Source organism: Hyla sarda, chromosome 1, assembly GCF_029499605.1.
Source record: "Hyla sarda isolate aHylSar1 chromosome 1, aHylSar1.hap1, whole genome shotgun sequence".
NCBI classification, from domain to species: Eukaryota; Metazoa; Chordata; class Amphibia; order Anura; family Hylidae; genus Hyla; species Hyla sarda.
In genome coordinates, this window is record NC_079189.1 from 423,927,200 (window position 1) to 423,944,935 (window position 17,736).

Consider the following 17,736-nt stretch of genomic DNA (forward strand, 5'->3'; position numbering starts at 1 on the left):
AACTGGCGTGCTGCGTGCAAGATCACGGGGGTCCCCAGCGGTGGGACCCCCGCAATCAGGCATCTTATGCCCTATCCTTTGGATAAGGGATAAGATGTCTAAGCCCCGGAGTACCCCTTTAACTATCCAGATGTTGCCATGGTTTCAATGTGTCCATTAATTCACAGAACAGATATGACATTTGGCAACCAAGGGCCATTTTAGATGGGAAGACAACTGTCCAGTACAGGTAACAATCTAGTACATTAGCACTTGTTATAGTGTTATAGTAAAGCTTGTCTTCTGCAGTGAGACGGAGGTCACAACTAGGATGTGAAACACACAGCCGCAGGTTTCTCCTGGCTCGTTCTAATTATTAGTGGGGGTCCTAGACCCCTTTTAATTAAAACTCTTCACAATCAGACACTTTCCCCCATCCTTTGGATAGGGCATAGGTTTTACTTAGTGGAGTACCCCTTTAAAGTGAAACAGGCAGCAGCATCACCTTCATTTTCTGAACTATAAAAGGAATTGTATCACTTTTGAGCAATGTTTGAGTATTGCTCAGAAGACTGGAGATCGCTTTCCTTGTTCAGAAAATGAAATTTGCATATAAGACAAATTCTGATTGCTCAAGAAAGGATCAACTGATTTTTTCCTGCACTATTATAGTAGGGTCACACATGCTGTATTTTACTGTATATTTGCTGCTGCTTATTTTCCAACCAAGCTAAATCAGCTGCATATTTTGCTACCCATTGACTTTAATTGGTAGAAAAATATGCAGCAGCAAATATGCAGCAAAATTCAGCACATGTGACCCTACCTTTAGTGTTTTTCCTACTCATTAACTTCAATGGGTAGCAAAATCAGTTGCAGAAAATATGCAACAAAAATATGTAAAAGATCCTGAACGTGAACTAAACTACATTTGTATATTCAGGTTAGTGCGGGTGATGCTCCTGTGCTGTCAGTTATCCTTTAATCTCAAATGTTTGGTACCTAGACAGGTGCTTTTAAACTTCATAGATTTTTATAGAGCTTTTTAAATTTTATCTCTAAGTTTCCAAATTTTTAAAAGGATCCTTCTTATACCAGAAGGTGTTTTATAGTTTCATTGAGAAAACATGCTATTTTTGCACTTTCACTACATCTTATGTTGTTGTCTCTGCACCACATCTAGTTTGGTTGCATTATCATGATATTTGGTATGATTTTATTGCCATCAATTTATGTTAAAGGTGTTATCCAGGAATTGAAAAACAGACGTAATTTCTTTCAAAACTGCTCCCTGTCTGTCTCTACGTTGGGTGTGGTTCTGCAGCTCAGTTCCATTGAAGTGAATCAAGCCAAGTTGCAATAAAACACCAAACCTGGAGATAGACAGGAAGATGTATTTGAAAGAAATTAGGTCTTCGTATGGGTACTTGGAGAGATTTATTAAAAACCTGCACAGAGGAAAAGTTGGGAAGTTGCCAATAGCAACCATTCAGATTGCTCCTTTCATTTTTCAGAGGCCTTTTTAAAAATGAAAGAAGCGATCTGATTAGTTTCTATAGGCAACTGGTAAACTTTTCCTCTGCACAGGTTTTGATAAATCTTCCCAATTGTGTATAGAACTGTGTTAACTTAAATTATAACTGAAATAAAAAAAAAAAATGGAGAAAAGCAGATAGTTGGAGGTACTCAATCTATATATATTGTCCGAGAACTCTGCTCTGGTGGTATCCTCCCACCACCCAAAACTAAAATCTAAAACAAAATGAATAAATGGCAGGTTCTCCAGTACTGCTTGTAAATGCCGCCGTGAATGAAAATGAGTGCATGGATGGATGATGTGGGACTATAGATGTCAGTCAGTGATAAGTGTCAGATGGATATGTAAGGTGTGAATGAATAAAAAAAATAACATATTAAAAGATTATAAATTATTGTGTTAGCTGAGAGGAGATGGTGGACTATATATATATATATATATATATATATATATATAGTCCCAAATTAATGCAGCACTACTTATCTAGTCCAGCAAATAATAGTGGTGCCAGCGTCCAAAAAAAAGACTCGATCAAAGTCCTCCATAGACAGAAACCAAAAACAGGCGCAGCACTCCAAAAAACAGTGTGATTTAATATCTCATGTCAGCATTACAACGTTTCAACTCCTCCTGGAGCCATTTTCAAGCATAGTGATATACAAACACCACAGGGCTTTTATGCCCCAAACAATTAATTAGTGCAAATCAATTCATAAAGTGCCAATCATATAAAAGTATAAACAGTGCGTTACATAAATATATAGCACATAGTGCATCAGTGTAAATAAAGTGCTATGGTGCATACAGTGCATAAGAATCATATATAAAGTTAAAATATAGCTTGAAAATACATCTCAAGATATGATTGCATATAATCATACAATCATAAGCACCTGCGTATATAATAAACATCATAAAATAGTACATACTGCATAGTGAGAAGGAAACATCCACCTGCTCCATACAATGGCGCGTAAGCGTGGGCTACTAGCTATTGCGCCTGCGCAAACAGGCTGTGGATACTTCCGCATACACGCTCGCGGTCATGTGACTCACCCGCTCACGTGATCCGCTACCCCGGCAACGGCCAACGCTATCTGCGAGGCAGTGTACAGAGACAGCCGGAGCACGATCGCAGGCGACAATCCAGGCCGTGAGATGTGTATACATAGAAGAGAAGAAAACAAGAACACAGGTATCAACAGAGAAGAGGGCACAAACAGGACCATGGATTCAGATGCCACAACATGGGGGTTACGAGGCGCATAACAGAGTAAGGGAAGATTAGGAGCAAGAAATTGAGAAAACATAAAAAAACACAAATGATAATGAACATAAAAGTAGAAAATAAAAATAAAATAAAAATAATAAATAAAAAAATTAAAAAATTAATGGAATATAATCCATAAAACATTGTTTCTTTTTTTGCAGTTATGTTTTCATTATTTTTGTATAATATTAATAGGGTTGCACCTTGTTGGGCCAGGGATAGATAACTGGCTTAACCCCTAATAGGGCCAAGGAGTCATCCATCAAAGGGGGGACTCCTGTGTTCAGGACCGTCAAGCCCTCACCCCACTGGACTCACCCCACCTGGGCTATACTCAAGGGCGCCCGCTTATTCAGCAGCGCTAACCCTAGGCATACTGCCTAGTGTAATTCAAAATAAAAAGAACAAAACATAATAAAAAACAAAAGAAAAGAAATAAAAAAATAAAAAAATACAAAACAATATATTCTTTTTATCATATAAAAAAGATATAAAAAAATAATGTAAAGGCAGAAATAGAGAAGATTAAGAAATTTAGAAAAATACCCCAGAATGTTATAATATGCGCATATATACCCCACATGATGAAATCCACCAACCACGGTCCAAGTAGTACCACAACAATGCTGAATCTGTGTAACTTTATTTAATTCACCACATCAGATTGTTATAATACAAAAAATGAATTAAAAAATATCCGCCACAGTGTAGAAATTTATCTTAATTGACATATGTTGAACGGTTCTGTGGATGAATTAAATCTATTCCACCAATTTCTAAATTCATTTGATCCCAACATTGAATTTACTATGACTTTTTCCCTAGAGGGCATCAGTTTTCTCGATGTCTGGGTGGGCAAAAAGGATGGACAGATTTTCACGTCATTGTATACTAAACCAACAGATAAAAATACGCTATTGCACTTCAAAAGCTGTCATCCTAGAAGGATGATCGAATCACTCCCGTACAGCCAGCTACTTAGAGCAAAACATATAGTAAGTGACGAACTAACTCTGGACTCTACCTTGGATACCATCTCTTCCAATTTTTTGGAGATCCTAAAGACATAATGGGTATCCTATTTTTGGGTATCCTAAAGACATAATTGACAGACAGCGAAATAAATTACAGACTCTTGACAGACAATCTACCTTGACAAAAGTTAGTAAGATTCAAAAAGCAAGAAGAATTCCCTTCACAACAGTGTATAATAACCATAGTGGTAAAATTGCGGGTGTTATCAACAAACACTGGACCATATTACAAAAAAGTTTCAAGGGAATTGAGGAGTTCTCCACATTTCCCTTGATGTCCTATAAAAGATCAAGAAATTAATTTGAGGGATAAACTGGTAAAATCTACTATTGACTCACCCCAAACCCTTAGACAGACTGTACTCAGTATACGTAATTTTGGCTCTTTTCCATGTTTAACATGTGTGGATTGTAAATTTATGATAAAGGGATCTAGCTTTAGACACCCAGGGACCAGGATGGAATATCCTCTTAAATTTTACCTCACGTGTGACTCAACCTGGGTAATTTATATTCTGACTTGCCCATGTAATTTAGTCTACGTGGGGCAAACTACTTTGAATTTGAAAACTAGAATTAATAACCATAGGTTTAGCATACGTAAACGTCGGTTGGACCTCCCGGTGTCCAAGCACTTTACTGAGCTTGGCCACTTGGAGAAGGACCTACGTTTCATGGCGATTGATCATATACCACATCCTGTGAGAGGGGTGATAGATTAGCAATTTTGAAACGACGCGAATTGTGGTGGATATATAAGCTTAAAACACTACGTCCCTATGGTCTTAATGCGGATTTCAACATTATGTAGAAAACTTGTATACAGAGGTGGCCTACAAACAGCCCCTAAATTCCATTTATCCGTTGTTATACTTACCTCCTCTATACATATGTAATGTGATATACAAATAAAATGTTATAATTCTAATAATATATTTCTTTACTTTTTAGATTTCTACAACCATAGGAGGAGACATCACCTACTCCAACATATGTGAATTAAGATAAATTTCTACACTGTGGCGGATATTTTTTTATTAATTTTTTGTATTATAACAATCTGATGTGGTGAATTAAATAAAGTTACACAGATTCAGCATTGTTGTGGTACTACTTGGACCGTGGTTGGTGGATTTCATCATGTGGGGTATATATGCGCATATTTTAACATTCTGGGGTATTTTTCAAAATTTCTTAATCTTCTCTATTTCTGCCTTTACATTTATTATTTTTTTATATCTTTTTTATATGATAAAAAGAATATATTGTTTTGTATTTTTTTATTTTTTTATTTCTTTTCTTTTGTTTTTTATTATGTTTTGTTCTTTTTATTTTGAATTACACTAGGCAGTATGCCTAGGGTTAGCGCTGCTGAATAAGCGGGCGCCCTTGAGTATAGCCCAGGTGGGGTGAGTCCAGTGGGGTGAGGGCTTGACGGTCCTGAACACAGGAGTCCCCCCTTTGATGGATGACTCCTTGGCCCTATTAGGGGTTAAGCCAGTTATCTATCCCTGGCCCAACAAGGTACAACCCTATTAATATTATACAAAAATAATGAAAACATAACTGCAAAAAAAGAAACAATGTTTTATGGATTATATTCCATTAATTTTTTTATTTTTTTATTTATTATTTTTATTTTATTTTTATTTTCTACTTTTATGTTCATTATCATTTGTGTTTTTTTATGTTTTCTCAATTTCTTGCTCCTAATCTTCCCTTACTCTGTTATGCGCCTCGTAACCCCCATGTTGTGGCATCTAAATCCATGGTCCTGTTAGTGCCCTCTTCTCTGTTGATACCTGTGTTCTTGTTTTTTTCTCTTCTGTGTATACACATCTCGCAGCCTGGATTGTCGCCTGCGATCGTGCTCCGGCTGTCTCTGTACACTGCCTCGCAGATAGCGTTGGCCGTTGCCGGGGCAGCTGATCACGTGAGCGGGTGAGTCACATGACCGCGAGCGTGTATGCGGAAGTATCCACAGCCTGTTTGCGCAGGCGCAATAGCTAGTAGCCCACGCTTACGGCGCCATTGTATGGAGCAGGTGGATGTTTCCTTCTCACTATGCAGTATGTACTATTTTATGATGTTTATTATATACGCAGGTGCTTATGATTGTATGATTATATGCAATCATATCTTGAGATGTATTTTCAAGCTGTATTTTAACTTTATGTATGATTCTTATGCACTGTATGCACCATAGCACTTTATTTACACTGATGCACTATGTGCTATATAATTATGTAACGCACTGTTTATACTTTTATATGATGTTTATATGATTGGCACTTCATGAATTGATTTGCACTAATTAATTGTTAGGGACTTAAAAGCCCTGTGGTGTTTGTATATCACTATGCTTGAAAATGGCTCCAGGAGGAGTTGAAACGTTGTAATGCTGACATGAGATATTAAATCACACTTTTTTTTGGAGTGCTGCGCCTGTTTTTGGTTTCTATATATATATATATATATATATATATATATATATATATATATATTCACTTGAGGCAAACATGTGAGTGTGAGGTGGTTGAGAATTATCTACTGATTGTGTTTGATGGTTGAATGAAGGGTTAGGTGGTCATGAATGTGAAAGAAAAATGGGGGAAAGAAAAAGTAAATACATAGATAAAAATAACAATGGGAAAAAATGGTTGTGTTAGCTGAGGGAAAAGGGGGGAATAGAGAAAAATGCTAGCAAGGTACAAATGTAGTTTATTCTAAATGGTCAAATACTATTATAACATACAAAAACAGAGAGGATGCAGGATCCTTGCATGCCTCCCTGGTAAATGAATAAAAAAAAAAATATATAAAATCAAATAAAGAGTAGTAGTGAAATTATAACAGTTGTTGCACCACTAGGTAACCACTGTCTATTGGTATGAACCAGCTTGAGATAGAGGTATTGGAGCGCTGTCCGTTCTCAAGCGCTGCAGTCACCCAATTTTCGGCCCACTGTGTCGGTGCAATGGTTTGTAGCTCAAAGTTTCTGATAGTGAGCGCTGTTTAGGCTGGGTGGCTGTGACAGCAGCACAGCCTGGGACCACATCCGTGGCTTGGGAGTATCAAGTTAGTAATTTGCTGCAATATTAATGGTTCGGCGGCCGCAACAGAATGAATGAATGAAGCATTGGTACTATGTACCGCTTACCTGTCCTGGCAATGATCTCGGGTGAGTGTCCTGTGCTGTTCTGATGTTCGTCAGCTTCGTCAAGGTGTAGGTGACGGAGTCTGCCTGCCGACAGACAGGTCACCCTCGGTGGATATGCCGGTTTTCAGTGTGGTGTCCACAGGTATCTCGTTGGAGTGCGTGCTCTAGTGATGGAAGCACCTTCTTTTGATGACAGCGTAACTTGCCGGTATTAGGGTCATCTTTACAGTAGTTCTGTAGTGGTCTTTGGGTATAAGTGAAGCAGATCAGACTAGTTTTGGACCCTCTCGGTCCTTCCTCAGTGATCAACCCCCTTTTATTCAACCATCAGACACAATCAGTAGATAATTCTCAATCACCTCACACACATTTGCCTCAAGTGAATATATATATATATATATATATATATATATATATATATATATATATCGTCCACCATCTCCTCTCAGTTAACACAATATATTTTTTTTTTATTAATTATTTCACACCATTACATATCCATCTGACACTTATCACTGACTGACATCTATAGTCCCACATCATCCATCCATGCACTCATTTCCATTCACGGCAGCATTTACAAGCAGTCCTTGAGAACCTGCCATTTTTTAATTTTTCTTTAGATTAAAAAAAAAAAAAAAATGGACAGACAGCCCTGGGCTTCATTGTCTAGGGATTAGTTGTTGCATCACTTGTATTGCATGTATCCTCCCCATTTTCACAGCTGTTCTTATTTTTCCCTATAGCAAGAGACATGTACTCCACTTAACCTCTTCAGGACCAAGCCTGTTTTGACCTTAAGGACCAGGGCCCATTTTTAAAATCTGACCTGCCCCACTTCATGTTGTGATAACCTCAGGGCACTTTAACTTATCAAAGTGATTCTTAGATTGTTTTTTGTGACATATTGGAATTCATGTTAGTGGTAAATTTGCAGATGACATACTGCTTCTGCTTACAAACCCTGATAGATCCTTGCTGAGACTTCTTCGGGTCCTATCAATGTTCGAAGGTGTCAAACTTCAAGGTAATTTATAAGAAATTAGAGATACTAAACCTCTCTTTGTCTGTTCGTGCAGCCACAGAATTAAAATAAAGCTTGCCCCCTTTATATGGCCATCAGTCTCCTTGAAATATTTAGGAAAACAACCCACAGGGAGCTCTCCAAGCTGTGCGACTCTAACTATGCCCCTCTCCTTTTGACATTAACAGACACACTACGTTCTTACGATCTACCCTACCTTTCATGGATGGGCCGTAAGAACCTTTTACAGATGTACGTCCTCCCTTTGTGTCTTTACACTTTATACCTCATTCCTATCAATCTTTCCAAATCATTTTTCTTTAAGATAATATTTTCTCTGCTTTTCTGTGGAAAAGACTGGCACACTCTCTCCTGATCTGTAAAAAGCATTTTGGTGGTCTTTGACTCCCGGATGTGGAACAATATTACAAAGCCACCCACTTAAAACGCTGGGTAGACCTGGTGTCGGGTAAGGGCATTCTCCAGGGTTTGGAATTGGAAACTAACCAACTGGGCAACAATAAAACAAGCCTACAATGGGTCCCCCGAAAAAAAAAGTTTCCTCCTTAAGAAATCCACTCCTAAAAGGCACCTTGTTGGTTAAATACGATCTCTATCCTCCCACTCAGAACCCTCAGATAGTCTCTCCTATAGTGCCAGCTTCCCCTCAAGCACTGAACACACCAGTAGACAACACCAACCTCATTTGGACCCCACTGACCTCAACCTCTCTCGCACACTTCTTTACGAACAATGCCCCACCCGAAGTTGAAGTGCTCCAATCTCTGGTGGTCTCTAACCCTTCTGCTGCACTCCATGCTTACACTGCGAGGCAAACAAGGCTCACATTCCTAAATTCCTAAATTCTCAATTGCCGACTAACCTTCATGGCTGAAGGAGCTATATGTTCATGGCACTAACTCTAAACTGAAATTTGCAGTATTCTACAACCATTTGATACAAGGTATTACACCCTCCCCTCTACTTTCCTGGAAGAAGGAGTTGGGTGTTAACTTAACTTATGAACTCCGCTGTCATGTGCTTCGATGTTCCCATGGCTTCTTTTGCTGCATCAAGCTGCAAGAAAATCATTTAAAATTACTTACAAGATAGTAAAAAAACCTCGGAAACTCTTTTACATTTTGGCCTATCTACTAACAACTTATGTTGGAGATGCCGCGATGCAGTGAGTACGCTCGTTCACATCTGGTGGACATGTCCTGTTCTGCATCAATTCTGGAAGGAAGTGGAAGACATTATTAATTCTGTCAGCAAATGCTCCATTTCTCTTTTCATAGATATTGTTGCATTGGCATTGCCTACTTCTTCCATCAGACCTTCAACTAAGTCCTTTCCCCACTCAAATGATAGCTGCTGCCAAGACACTCATCCAGCTACATTGGTGACAGCTTAATCTGCCTTCTAAGGCCCAATGGAAAGAGAAACTGAATAAAATATGTTGCATGGAAGAATTAACCAGCTGGCTCTCCCATGACACATTTGTAGCTGTCACGATGCCGGCTGGCAGGTAGTGGATCCTCTGTGCCAGAGAGGGATTGGCGTGGACCGTGCTAGTGGACCGGTTCTAAGCCACTACTGGTTTTCACCAGAGCCCGCCGCAAAGCGGGATGGTCTTGCTGCGGCGGTAGTGACCAGGTCGTATCCACTAGCAACGGCTCACCTCTCTGGCTGCTGAAGATAGGCGCGGTACAAGGGAGTAGGCAAAAGCAAGGTCGGACGTAGCAGAAGGTCGGGGCAGGCAGCAAGGATCGTAGTCAGGGGCAACGGCAGAAGGTCTGGAAACACAGGCAAGGAACACACAAGGAACGCTTTCACTGGCACTAAGGCAACAAGATCCGGCAAGGGAGTGCAGGGGAAGTGAGGTGATATAGGGAAGTGCACAGGTGAACACACTAATTGGAACCACTGCGCCAATCAGCGGCGCAGTGGCCCTTTAAATCGCAGAGACCCGGCGCGCGCGCGCCCTAGGGAGCGGGGCCGCGCGCGCCGGGACAGAACAGACGGAGAGCGAGTCAGGTAGGGGAGCCGGGGTGCGCATCGCGAGCGGGCGCTACCCGCATCGCGAATCGCATCCCGGCTGGCAGCGGAATCGCAGCGCCCCGGGTCAGAGGACGTGACCGGAGCGCTGCCGCGGGGAGAGTGAAGCGAGCGCTCCGGGGAGGAGCGGGGACCCGGAGCGCTCGGCGTAACAGTACCCCCCCCCTTGGGTCTCCCCCTCTTCTTAGAGCCTGAGAACCTGAGGAGCAGACTTTTGTCTAGGATGTTGTCCTCAGGTTCCCAGGATCTCTCTTCAGGACCACAACCCTCCCAGTCCACTAAAAAAAAATTTTTCCCTCTGACCTTTTTGGCAGCTAAAATTTCTTTGACCGAGAAGATGTCCGAGGAGCCGGAAACAGGAGTGGGGGGAACAGATTTGGGAGAAAAACGGTTGAGGATGAGTGGTTTGAGAAGAGAGACGTGAAAGGCATTAGGGATACGAAGAGAGGGAGGAAGAAGAAGTTTATAAGAGACAGGATTAATTTGACACAAAATTTTGAAAGGACCAAGATAGCGTGGTCCCAACTTGTAGCTAGGGACACGGAAGCGGACATATTTAGCGGAGAGCCATACCTTGTCTCCAGGGGAAAAAACGGGGGGAGCTCTTCTTTTCTTATCCGCGAACTTCTTCATGCGTGATGAAGCCTGTAAGAGAGAATTTTGGGTCTCTCTCCATATGATGGAAAGGTCACGAGAAATTTCATCCACAGCGGGCAGACCAGAGGGCAAGGGAGTAGGGAGGGGGGGAAGAGGGTGACGGCCGTACACCACGAAAAATGGGGATTTGGAGGAAGACTCAGAGACCCTGAAGTTATACGAGAATTCGGCCCATGGGAGGAGATCTGCCCAGTCATCCTGGCAGGAGGAAACAAAATGTCGCAAATAATCACCCAAGATCTGGTTAATCCTTTCTACTTGTCCATTGGACTGGGGATGATATGCAGAAGAAAAATTTAATTTAATCTTGAGTTGTTTACAGAGAGCCCTCCAGAATTTAGACACGAATTGGACGCCTCTATCCGAGACAATCTGCGTAGGCAACCCGTGAAGACGAAAAATGTGTACAAAAAATTGTTTAGCCAACTGAGGCGCAGAAGGAAGACCAGGAAGAGGGATGAAATGTGCCATTTTGGAGAATCGATCAACGACCACCCAAATAACAGTGTTGCCACGGGAAGGGGGTAAATCAGTAATAAAATCCATACCAATCAGAGACCAAGGCTGTTCGGGGACAGGCAGAGGATGAAGAAAACCAGCGGGCTTCTGGCGAGGAGTCTTATCCCGGGCACAGATAGTGCAGGCTCGCACAAAGTCCACAACATCCGTCTCCAGAGTCGGCCACCAATAGAAGCGGGAGATGAGTTGCACAGATTTCTTGATACCCGCATGACCTGCGAGATGGGAGGAGTGACCCCATTTGAGGATTCCGAGGCGTTGGCGAGGAGAAACAAAGGTCTTTCCTGGAGGAGTCTGCCTGATGGAGGCAGGAGAAGTGGAGATCAGGCAGTCAGGTGGAATGATGTGTTGCGGAGAGAGTTCAACTTCTGAGGCATCCGAGGAACGAGAGAGAGCATCGGCCCTAATGTTCTTATCGGCAGGACGAAAGTGAATCTCAAAATTAAATCGGGCAAAGAACAGAGACCACCGGGCCTGGCGAGGATTCAGCCGTTGGGCAGACTGGAGGTAGGAGAGGTTCTTGTGGTCGGTGTAGATAATAACAGGAGAACTTGATCCCTCCAGCAGATGCCTCCATTCCTCAAGTGCTAATTTAATGGCTAGAAGCTCTCGATCCCCGATGGAGTAGTTCCTCTCCGCTGGAGAGAAGGTCCTAGAGAAAAAACCACAAGTGACAGCATGCCCGGAAGAATTTTTTTGTAGAAGAACAGCTCCAGCTCCCACTGAGGAGGCATCAACCTCCAATAGGAAGGGTTTGGAAGGGTCAGGTCTGGAGAGGACGGGAGCCGAAGAAAAGGCAGACTTGAGTCGTTTAAAGGCGTCTTCTGCTTGAGGAGGCCAGGACTTGGGATCAGCATTTTTTTTGGTTAAAGCCACGATAGGAGCCACAATGGTAGAAAAATGTGGAATAAATTGCCTGTAATAATTGGCGAACCCCAAAAAGCGTTGGATAGCACGGAGTCCGGAGGGGCGTGGCCAATCTAAGACGGCAGAGAGTTTGTCTGGATCCATCTGTAGTCCCTGGCCAGAGACCAAATATCCTAGAAAAGGAAGAGATTGGCATTCAAACAGACATTTCTCAATTTTGGCATAGAGTTGGTTGTCACGAAGTCTCTGAAGAACCATACGGACATGCTGGCGGTGTTCTTCTAGATTGGCAGAAAAAATTAGGATATCGTCCAGATATACAACAACACAGGAGTATAACAGATCACGAAAAATTTCATTGACAAAGTCTTGGAAGACGGCAGGGGCGTTGCACAGTCCAAAGGGCATGACCAGATACTCAAAGTGTCCATCTCTGGTGTTAAATGCCGTTTTCCACTCGTCCCCCTCTCTGATGCGGATGAGGTTATAGGCGCCTCTTAAGTCCAATTTAGTGAAGATGTGGGCACCTTGGAGGCGATCAAAGAGTTCAGAGATGAGGGGTAAGGGGTAGCGGTTCTTAACCGTGATTTTATTAAGACCGCGGTAGTCAATGCAAGGACGTAGGGAGCCATCTTTTTTGGACACAAAGAAAAATCCGGCTCCGGCAGGAGAGGAGGATTTACGGATAAAGCCCTTTTTTAGATTCTCCTGGACGTATTCGGACATGGCAAGAGTCTCTGGGGCAGAGAGAGGATAAATTCTGCCCCGGGGTGGAGTAGTGCCCGGGAGGAGGTCGATAGGGCAATCATAAGGCCTGTGAGGAGGTAGAGTCTCAGCTTGTTTTTTGCAGAAAACATCCGCGAAGTCCATATAGGCCTTAGGGAGACCGGTTACTGGAGGAACCACAGAGTTACGGCAAGGGTTACTGGGAACCGGTTTTAGACAGTTCTTGGAACAAGAGGACCCCCAACTCTTGATCTCCCCAGTGGACCAATCCAGGGTAGGGGAATGAAGTTGAAGCCAGGGAAGTCCAAGGAGAATTTCCGAGGTGCAATTGGGGAGGACCAAAAGTTCAATCCTCTCATGATGAGATCCGATGCTCATAAGAAGGGGCTCCGTGCGGAAACGTATGGAACAGTCCAATCTTTCATTATTTACACAATTGATGTAGAGGGGTCTGGCGAGACTGGTCACCGGGATGTTGAACCTGTTGACGAGAGAGGCCAAAATAAAATTTCCTGCAGATCCAGAGTCCAAGAAGGCCACTGTAGAGAAGGAGAAGGCAGAGGCAGACATCCGCACAGGCACAGTAAGACGTGGAGAAGCAGAGTAGACATCAAGGACTGTCTCACCTTTGTGCGGAGTCAGCGTACGTCTTTCCAGGCGGGGAGGACGGATAGGACAATCTCTCAGGAAGTGTTCGGTACTAGCACAGTACAGGCAGAGGTTCTCCATACGGCGTCGTGTCCTCTCTTGAGGTGTCAGGCGAGACCGGTCGACCTGCATAGCCTCCACGGCGGGAGGCACAGGAACAGATTGCAGGGGACCAGAGGAGAGAGGAGCCGAGGAGAAGAAACGCCTCGTGCGAACAGAGTCCATATCTTGGCGGAGTTCCTGACGCCTTTCGGAAAAACGCATGTCAATGCGAGTGGCTAGGTGAATAAGTTCATGTAGATTAGCAGGAATTTCTCGTGCGGCCAGAACATCTTTAATGTTGCTGGATAGGCCTTTTTTGAAGGTCGCGCAGAGGGCCTCATTATTCCAGGACAATTCTGAAGCAAGAGTACGGAATTGTACGGCATACTCGCCAACGGAAGAATTACCCTGGACCAGGTTCAACAGGGCAGTCTCAGCAGAAGAGGCTCGGGCAGGTTCCTCAAAGACACTTCGGATTTCCGAGAAGAAGGAGTGTACAGAGGCAGTGACGGGGTCATTGCGGTCCCAGAGCGGTGTGGCCCATGACAGGGCTTTTCCGGACAGAAGGCTGACTACGAAAGCCACCTTAGACCTTTCAGTGGGAAACAGGTCCGACATCATCTCCAGATGCAGGGAACATTGGGAAAGAAAGCCACGGCAAAACTTAGAGTCCCCATCAAATTTATCCGGCAAGGATAAGCGTATCCCAGGAGCGGCCACTCGCTGCGGAGGAGGTGCAGGAGCTGGCGGAGGAGATGACTGCTGAAGCTGTGGTAGTAACTGTTGTAGCATAACGGTCAGTTGAGACAGCTGTTGGCCTTGTTGCGCTATCTGTTGTGACTGCTGGGCGACCACCGTGGTGAGGTCAGCGACAACTGGCAGAGGAACTTCAGCGGGATCCATGGCCGGATCTACTGTCACGATGCCGGCTGGCAGGTAGTGGATCCTCTGTGCCAGAGAGGGATTGGCGTGGACCGTGCTAGTGGACCGGTTCTAAGCCACTACTGGTTTTCACCAGAGCCCGCCGCAAAGCGGGATGGTCTTGCTGCGGCGGTAGTGACCAGGTCGTATCCACTAGCAACGGCTCACCTCTCTGGCTGCTGAAGATAGGCGCGGTACAAGGGAGTAGGCAAAAGCAAGGTCGGACGTAGCAGAAGGTCGGGGCAGGCAGCAAGGATCGTAGTCAGGGGCAACGGCAGAAGGTCTGGAAACACAGGCAAGGAACACACAAGGAACGCTTTCACTGGCACTAAGGCAACAAGATCCGGCAAGGGAGTGCAGGGGAAGTGAGGTGATATAGGGAAGTGCACAGGTGAACACACTAATTGGAACCACTGCGCCAATCAGCGGCGCAGTGGCCCTTTAAATCGCAGAGACCCGGCGCGCGCGCGCCCTAGGGAGCGGGGCCGCGCACGCCGGGACAGAACAGACGGAGAGCGAGTCAGGTAGGGGAGCCGGGGTGCGCATCGCGAGCGGGCGCTACCCGCATCGCGAATCGCATCCCGGCTGGCAGCGGAATCGCAGCGCCCCGGGTCAGAGGACGTGACCGGAGCGCTGCCGCGGGGAGAGTGAAGCGAGCGCTCCGGGGAGGAGCGGGGACCCGGAGCGCTCGGCGTAACAGTAGCCCTATGGGGCCCATGGCTTTCCTACAAACATTCCCCTCACACATGACAGATTTACGCTTTATCATTCTGGCCCTATTGGGTTGCTTCTAAAATGCTATGCATGCCCTCCCCAACACCTACTCAGCCCTACTTACTGAACTCCCCCCTGCCTGCAGCCCCCTGTGGAGCTTATTGGTCAGCTCATCGCTACGCCATGGTTGAAATATACCAACTGTACTTTGCAGAACTTGTACTTGTTCTCTTTTCCTACACCATGACACCAAACCCTGTTGTTCTTATGTTTCTCTCATGTGTTATTTGTTCTTTGTTATGTTAATTTGCTGCAGCAATGTATGTCTCACTTGATGTACTTACCATATACAATTTCTTTAATGTGTACTTGCGCTCAAGGAGATTCTGCTTATTGCAACTGAAACATTCTGTACATTGCTTTGCTACTGTTCTTCATGATTGTAATCACAGAGCTTCAATAAGAAAGTAATGTGCTGGCACTGCTATCCCTCAATTTTAACTCCCTTGAATGGTCTATGTATGCAATCTAGCTAGCAATGTATCTTCGTGTGGTGGTGCTCATGTACTGTAAAGATATTCAGATGTGTGCAAATCCACTGGATAAAGAAGAAAGTACAGGCAACTCACCACATTGATGTAACTTCGTGTTTATTGCTGGGACATGCAGACAAAGCGGCTCCACTCCGCACCGGGATGTTGAGCACTAGTGCGTTTACCGAGTTCTTCATGATTGTTTATCTGTATACTATTTTAATAAAAACTAATTTGTTTATCCCATTTACATCACAAAAAATATTATTTTTTTGTTAAAAAAAAAAATTTGTGTCACCATATTCTGAGAGCTCTCATTTTATTTTTTAACCAATGAAGCTGTGTAAGGGCTTATTTTTTGCGGGATAAGTAGCAGTTTTCAATGGTGGTATTTTGGGGTATTTCTGATATTTTGATCTATTTTGATAAAACTTTTGGTGAGACGGGATTACCAAAAAGCAGTAATTTTGGCAAGATTATTATTTTTTTTTTTTTTTACGGTGTTCACCATGGTAATTTTATTCTGCAGGTTGGAGCGATTATGGCGATATCTCATTTATATACTTTTTGATACTTTTAAAAAAAAAAAATTCTCATCGTGGTTTACAGGTGAGATCTCCTCAACGCAGTGGGCCGACACTGAATGATAGGGTACACGTCCGAGTCGCTCAATCCGTTTGTGAATCATGGGACCCTAAATGGAGGCTTCTATAGGTTTCAGTAGACATAAAGTTGATCCACGGGCTCCAAATGAGATGATATCTGTCTGCTTGTCTTCTGGAGTCAGCCGTTAACTCTTCCATCTTTTGGAGATGGGAGAGTTCCTGGAACCAAGAAGAGAGCAAAGGGGGAGAGGAGGACTTCCATAACCTGGGAATGACCATCCTTGCAGCTAGAACCATAAATCTGGTGAGGCGGGCAGGCCACCTAGGTAGGGAGGGCGGAAATATGGAGAGTAGGTGGGGACCAGGTGACATTGGTAGTTGAATGGATATCAGTTTGTGAGTTACTTCAAGGATCTGAGACCAGAAGGGACATTGAGCCTCAAGGTGCACCGCAATGCCAACAGGTGTCAGGTACTCACGGGTGGAATTTAGCCAGGAGAGAGGGGACCCTATACCATCTTGTCAGAAGTTGTAGTTTGTTTCCGGGGCCTTACAAGAAGTTGATAGTTTATGGCAGAGGTGCATCGCTGTCCCCCATTCCTCGTCCGTGAACCCCTCATCCAGTTCCCTCTCCCAGCCTCTTCTATAAGGCAGTTGGTTTGTTCTCAAAGAATCAAGAAGGAGAGCATAAACAGAGCTAATCGGATGAAATGTCCGGGTAGTAGTGACACACAGCTAACTCAAACAAGGAAAGGGGGCGATGCAAGTTCAAACTATCTTTGGACTTTATATATAAGTGCCTTAATTGGGAGTATTGAAAAACTTGTGAAAAGGGGTCAGGAGTATCACTGCAGAGATCTCTTAAAGATTTCAAGGACATTGGTGAGGCAAGTATGGGTGGAAGAGGGGTGTGGAGGAGTGCACATGGGTGGCAGAAAGGTGTACATGGGTGACAGAGGGGTGTAGAGGAGTGTACATGTGTGGCAGAGGGGTGTACATGGGTGGCAGAGGGGTGTAAAGGGGTGTACATGGGTGGCAGAGGGGTGTAAAAGGGTGTACATGGGTGACATAGGGGTGTACATGGGTGACAGAGGGGTGTAGAGGAGTGTACATGGGTGGCAGAGGGGTGTAGAGGAGTGTAGATGGGTGGCAGAGGGGTGTAGAGGGGTGTACATTGGTGGCAGAGGGGTGTAGAGGAGTGTACATGGGTGACAGAGGGGTGTAAAGGGGTGTACATGGGTGACAGAGGGGTGTACATGGGTGGTAGAGGGGTGTAAAGGGGTGTCCATGGGTGACAAAGGGGTGTACATGTATGACAGAGGGGTGTAGAAGACTGTACATGGGTGACAGGGGGGCGTTGGGGGTTACAGGGGTGGACAGGAGTGACAAGGTGGTAACAGGGGTGACAAAGGGACAGAGGGGTGTACATGGGTGACAAGGAT

General features: G+C 44.2%; 1 protein-coding gene across 1 annotated transcript in view; it reads left to right on the top strand.

The window, feature by feature from the left end:
* The first annotated feature begins 7,949 nt into the window (after positions 1-7,949).
* Positions 7,950-17,736, top strand: part of LOC130309035 (dehydrogenase/reductase SDR family member 4-like) — a 147,607-nt gene continuing 137,820 nt past the window's right edge. The window contains exon 1 of the mRNA XM_056552284.1: positions 7,950-8,007. The gene's annotated coding sequence lies outside the window, so the exon portion shown is untranslated. The remainder of the gene's footprint in view (positions 8,008-17,736) is intronic.